Source organism: Acanthopagrus latus, chromosome 15 (genome assembly GCF_904848185.1).
Source record: "Acanthopagrus latus isolate v.2019 chromosome 15, fAcaLat1.1, whole genome shotgun sequence".
In the NCBI taxonomy this organism is placed as follows: Eukaryota; Metazoa; Chordata; class Actinopteri; order Spariformes; family Sparidae; genus Acanthopagrus; species Acanthopagrus latus.
In genome coordinates, this window is record NC_051053.1 from 2,523,154 (window position 1) to 2,530,345 (window position 7,192).

Genomic DNA, 7,192 nt, shown 5'->3' on the forward strand with positions numbered 1-7,192 from the left:
AACTCAATACCGATACAAAATGGTACCCTTTTTTGGTAATGTACTGTTTGACCTGCCTGTCTTCATAGTCAGAACTGAGTTGTTCTCCTACCATTTACATGTTACCATTAGCTCAGTTGGTAGAGCAGGCGTACAGAGGCTTTGTCTTTGTTGCCCCAAGTTTGAGTCCCAGCCTGGGGCCCTCAACTTTGTATTTTTCATAAAACTATCCTGCTCAAATTGTATGAAAGTCATGCATAATTAAGGTCATGGCCACTTTGAGTGACACCTACAAGCTGTTGGCTATGCCTGGGCTTTAGCTAATTTGAGTCACCAATATCAACCTCTCTGCCATGTTTGATATGGTGCCTGCCAACCAACATGCTGGTGCCTTCTGGAGAACTCATAATGCAAATATCGGACATATAATATGGATTGCTTATTGGTTAATTTAATTAATAGACTGGAGCCAAGGGACAGACACCGTTTCTTTTTTTTTGTTTTTTTTTTTATTAATAAGCAGCCCTGAGAATTAGCATCAGCTATGAGAGTACTTCATTAAGATTTTTTTCAATGCTGGGTTCTTCTTTGAGGGAAATCTCAAATCTCAAAGAAGACCCCAGCATTCAAAAACTGGAGGTCGTACGGGTGGAAAGCTCATACATCCTTACACCTTGCTGTAAACGTGGATTTATGTTAAGTGAAGAATGACTGAGAAATCACAGTTTCAAAATTCAACACTTTTGTATTATTTCCCAGAAGCTGAGATAAAATATAATTTATAGTTAACCTCTTGTGACCTGTTATGAATGACATCTGTGCTGTGATCCAGTTCTCACACTTGATACCTAAGACCACAATAACTAATTTCGTTGTCAGGAATAAACCCTAGGCACCTTTATCTGTTTTACTGCCCCGCAGACTTTCAGTTGAGCCATTAGCGATGGCTGCTGAAGAGAGACCATGTCAATTATTAACCGCCAGGTCATTGTTTAGAAGGTCCAGTATCTGCTGACTGCAATAGCGAAACACAGAAACTGGTGGATTTAAAGCAACAGTACATATGTTAATAGCTTCACTTTCAGAACAATAACTTGTAATACATGCTTTGGAATTTTTTATCCTGTCAATTTGTTAAATGGATAATACATCTAGGGATAGTTTAGAGATTAGTCAGCATGCCACATTCATATAATGATGGCACTGGCTGCCATACAAGATGCGGACCTGCTCACCTGCTCTCAGTGTGTCTATGCTCAGAAGCAGTGAGACACTGTGGGGGAGGCTCCCGCGGACTGCGTCTCTTACTGCTGTCTTACCGCTAGATTTTATAGTTGGGAGTGACCTTAAAATGGCAAATAAGAGAAAAGGAGGATGATCTGCTACTCAGACTATACTTTGGCCTTACCCTCAGGCAGCATCTCACAACCGTGACCGGTTCAAACGCCTGCTGACCCCTCTGCCCTGAAAATTGAGCTTGTCGCCAACTTGCGTGAGGACAAAGCAGACATCTTTAAGACAGAAGCTCTCGGTGGGGGATTTATCTACAATTAAACTTAAACTGCCAGCAGAAAAGACAGAGCAGCGGCTCGTGCACAGTTGGGAAAGTTACAAGGTACCATGGTGGAAATGTAGCAGAGATTATCAACTTGCACTGATGATATTGTTTAATTCAAGACAAGTTTGCTACTCTTAACGCTGATGTACAGAGGCCCAGACATGACATGGCCACAAAATACTTAATTGTGGCCACGAAATAAGTATGACATGCACACAAATGACTAATTTGTGGCCATGAAGTAGGTATAATGTGTGGATGAAATACTAATTAATAATATTAATATCGTTCCTGGGCATCTGGGTAAGCAAATTGAGCACACCTTCTGCAGTAGTTCACATGATGCACACACACACACACACACACACGAGTTAAGGCTACACATTATCACAAAAAAATTATGTGTGGTAACAGGATAAGGATAAAAAGTTTGTAAGTCAGGTGAGACGTCAGTAGATAGGCTCCAAGATACTCCAGCTAGTCCAAAAATATTGAATTATTCAAACAGTGACTTGACTTGCAGGCTGAATTCAGTCTCATATCTATTCATGATGCGCAGTGGACAAAAATAAAATCGCATAGTCTTATTATGAACACGGGACAAGCTAGACCTTTTACTAGCCCACCAGTTAAAATGGTGATCTGCATCTCTTTTGATCCCTCACATTACAGATCCTCCTGATAACAAAATCTCTGTTCCCTCACATTTGAATTTAAAATACTATTAATATGCTAAAATGTATTGATGAACTCCGCTCGCTATTGGTGAAATAGTGTGTGTGATTCAAGTGATGCAGACGAACAAAGCTCCTGGCACAGACGGCTTTACAGTTGAACTTTTATAGGAAATTTCGCAACACGCTGACCCCAAACCTTCTGTCTGTGTTCAGTGAGTCACTGTTAGCTAGTGCCTTGCCTCCCACTTTAACCAAGGCATCAATAATTCTGCTTCTTAAAAGGATAAGGATTCTATGTTCTGTGATCCTTATAGATGTTTGCCTCTTCTTAATGTGGATGTTAAAGTGTTGGCCAAATTATTGGCTTCTCGTCTGGAGAGTGTGCTCCCATGTATAATGTCTGAGGAACAGAATGGATTCATTAGGGGGAGGCACATATTCTTTAATACTCTAACACCTTTTTGATTTGATATATTCTAAGAGCCGTGCTGAACTCCCTGAGATCAGGGTCATCTATTTGCAGTGTTGAAAAAATGTGAGTTTGGTGACATGTTTCCTTCCTGGATTCACCTCTTACACACATCTTCACAAGCTAGTGTGCATGCTAATGATAACTGCTCTGATTAATTTGTTTTAGCATGTGGGATGTGTCAAGGCTGTCCACTTTCCCTCCTGTTGTTTGTCCTGGCAACTGAACTGCTCTCTGTTAAGTTAAAGTTGCCACTTTTGTTGCACGAGTGTAGACTTCTTTTGTATGCAGATTATTTGTTATTGTTTATAACTGATCTTCAAGTGTACTTTACAATTTTGTAAAGTCAGCTTTGATAATCTTGGCATTAAAGTTACACGTACACTGCCTAGTCTCTTCGCAGATGACTTTGAGTCCATTATCAACCAAGACCAAGACTGACTTCCAGAGATGGAGTAGTTTACTACTTTCAATAAAGGCTGTAAAAATGACTATTCTACCAAAATGTATTTTGTTTATTTCCAAACATCCTGTTATTGCTGTCTCAGAAGGTCTTAAAATACATGACCATTTAACGTTTGAAATTTGATGTTCATGAAATGTTTATTTTCAGTTCATATCATTGTAATTATTGCCACTTTTTCAACCCTTAACTTTTTATTTTGTACAAACGTGTTATTTTGTACATGTTATGTGTTATGTTACGTGTTATGTGGACAGTGCTCTGTCTTTGAGACTTATCATCAATTGTCTTCCTTCAAACATGAAAATATAAAAAAGAAAGAAAAAGAAAAAACAAATAGATGGCTGGCTAGAGTCGGGGATCAAGCCACCGACCTCAGCCTTGAGCCCACTCAGTCATAATGTCAACATGTTGGTGTAACTGACACTCAATTTAAAACAAAGAAAAATCAGAATCAGAATCAGAATCAGAATCAGAATCAGAAAAAGCTTTATTGCCAAGTACGATTTTACACATGCAAGGAATTTGTTGTGGTGATATTGGTGCATGCATCAAATAACTATTAAGTGAAAATATAACAAATTAACAATATAAACTATTTTAAAAAGTAGAAAATATAACTATACAATATAAATATATATACACAATCTGTTTTTTGGGTAAAAGGATAAAAGGAGCAGACCGGCTGGCAGTGAACAATTACAAGAATGATGTGCAAATGAAAATGTGCAAATGAATAGGAAGTTCAAGCTGAGTGTTAATGTAACGCATAGAGTTATGGTGCTGTCAGTGTGACAGTAGAGACACTATATTCATGGTTAGGTACATAGACAGTTATCCTGAATTTGATGCCAGAATTTTTTTGGAGCATGTTGGGATCGGCAAAACACTGGGAAAGTTTTGGAATGCTCCAAAGACACCAATTTGGAACATTCCGATCACAGGTGAGAGTATCATGGTTGTTAACGAGCAGGGAGGCGTGAGGTTCACCAATTTGAATTAGGAAAATGAGCTACAATAGAATAAGTTTAAAAGAGACCAGACTGCACAATAAAAGTCACAGTGCAGTTCAAAGCCTTGAAATGTCTTCAGTGAAAGGCAGTGGCAAACAGAAAGGTCCTCAGCCTTGATTTAAGAGTTGGAGCATAGCTGCAGTTTTCTGGGAATTTGTTCCAGATCTGTGGTTCATAATAATGAACGCTGCTTCTCCATGTTCAGTTCTGAATCCAGGGACTGAAAGCAGACTGGACCTGACAACCTCAGACCTCAAAGAAGAGCAGGATGTTGAACTCTGTTCTTTGTAGCCAGTGTAAAGATCTAAGAACTGCAGTGATGTGATCTACATTTTTTGGTTAGTGGTAGGAGCAGCAGTGTTCTGAATCAGTTGCAGCTGTCTGATGGATTTTTTTTTCAGAATGTGTCTGTGCTATATTTGGACTTTGGTGTTGTAGCTGTCTTGTGCCTGTGTTACAAAGGTGTACTGGAGTGGCTGGGCAGGGTTTTCCCTTGATCTGAGCTGTTGATGTTCACACACACTTGCAGTGTACCTGCCAGAGGACTTCATCAGATCACTGTGGTACATGTTGTTGCAATTAGCGCTAGACTTTGCTACATCGTTTTCGTGTTTTTCTTGTCTCCACCTGAGATCTAACATGGCCTTCTTGCTCCTTCTCCAGTGTACAAACTTTCTCTGGACTTTCTTGCTATCATGTAGGCATTTATTATTAGATAATTTTTGTGTGTGTCTAAGGTTGTTCTTCTTCAGGAGTGGTTTTAGGGGTTGCAGTTTACATGGCTCGTGCAAAGATGCCTGAGAGAGGAGACATGGTAACAGTCTGTAGCAGATCTGGAGGCATGCAGTCTGAAACTTTGTTGAAGAATGCTGTTGGTAATCAAGGCAGGTTTTTCAGGTTTTTGTCATTGATTAGATCAAATTGTGTCATGCTGTTAGAGTTGGTTTTAGGCTGGCACATGGACAACACTCCTCCTGTACCTGGTACAGTGGCACTGTACACTGTCTAATTTGTCTGACAAAGAAACTTTATGGGTTACAAGTGGTATAAAAAACATATAAAAACAACATACTAAACTATAAAGAAAGAGACAAGTTACACATTTAAAGCAATTTTAAAAACTTGAGTTTTGGTGAGTGTTTTGAAGGTACTGAGGTCTGTACAGTCTCTGATGTGTTTGGGGAGAGAGTTCCAGAGGGAAGGAGCAGCTGCTAAGAAGGCTCTGTCGGCCCAGGTTCGAAGAATGATGCAAATTCATAACGGGCCCTGGTAGATAGATGTTCAGAGGCTACTGCCTCAGAAGGGTTTGTTAGCCTGTTGACAGCAGCAAACAGGACACGTGCATTATCATTGTTCATGGTGATAATGTCTGAAAAGAAAGACTGCTTTGACCTTTTGAGTTCTGCCAAGTCTTCATGATTATCCAAATGAACCTGGAGATTTGTTTATCGCCACCTGCACTCAGCTTTTCAACATTCCCTTTTTCGCCATTTTGACCTGCGTGGCATTCCTCCAAGGATTTTTTTCTTAAAAAAGTTAAAGCTGGGGTGCCGTTTAGCTCAGTTGGTCATGCAGGCATCCCATGTGCTGAGGCTCTGCAGCAGACCCGGGTTTGACTCCGGGCCAGGGTCCCTTTGCTGTGTGTCACTCCCCCTCTCTCACCCTGTTTCCTGTCACACTCTTCAGCTATACTGTCAATAAAACCAGAAAGGCCCCCCAAAAAAAAAACTTAAAAAAAAAGTTAATGCCTAAATTAATATGTCACTGTTGTTTTAAGTGATGTAGCGTTTTGTGACAACCTCAGCTTAAACTGTTCAGACCCTTGGAGATAACCAAGTCTAGGATGTGGCCCCTGTTATGTGTGGGCTGTGTCAGCTGCTGAGAGAGTCCAAAGTTATCAAGGACCACACACAGTTCTTCAGCCCCTCTGTCTTCAGGTTTGTCAACATACACGGTCACCAATGATTAACACTAACCCTAACACAGGGGTCTGGAGTCTGTTGCCTACAGTGATCATTATATTCTCTGACAATAAAAATGCGTAGCCTGCCCACAGAATTGTATCTGTTCTGTCAACTTGGGATAAACTGAATGATCCTGAGTCAGTATCATTGTGTTAAATGCTCAAGCCCAAGGTTTGACTGCTGTATGTAGCTGAGCATAAAAACAAGAAGGATTAACTCACACTGAAATGGACTGAAGTATATAAACTGGGCTACAGTACTTTTCATTCTGTACATTTCCACAAATACAGGGAGGGCTTGAGTCTGCATACATAGTTCTGTGTTGCTACTCTATTTCTATTTATTGTGTTTATTCACACAAATATGTTTTGCCACTCCAGACAGATTGTTTTGGTGAGGGACGGGGCAAAAATGGCTCTTTTGATAGTAAAGGTTGCTGATCCCTGCCCTGACACAACACAGTCAAAGTCAGTGCAGATAAGAGACATTATCTCAGCAAAATCCTAAAAAAAATCTGACCAGTATTTCAGTGGCCTGTAGATGTTTAGAAATATAGCCTGAGCAGATGAGTTTAACTGAAGAACAACATATTCTAAAAAAGTAAAACTTCCATAAAGCATCGGCTTGCATTTAAGTAACTCATTGAACAGAATATTAACACCTCCTCCTTATTTATGCATTCTAGTCTCACTTATGAAACAGAAGTTTGGAGGGCTTGATTCAATGTGAACAGCTGCACTGTTATCCTGGTTTAACCTACTTTCAGTTAAAAACATAAAATTAAGACTGTGTTTGATGATAAAATCATGTATTAAGAAAGATTCTCCTGCCAGAGACCTGATGTTTAATAGAGCTAAATTTAGAGAGTCAAAACCAGTTGTATGATTTTTTGCATCTGTGGCTGATGAGAAATGGGAGCTAAATTTAATAAACTGGCATATTGAGTAAGGCACTTCCTGTTTCTCAACAGATTCACCATTTGTCTATTACCTGATAACTCAGGTATTGAAGGGGCTGCCCAAACTCCAAGGGGCCCTGGCTCTTCCAGGAGGAAGACATTATGATGGTT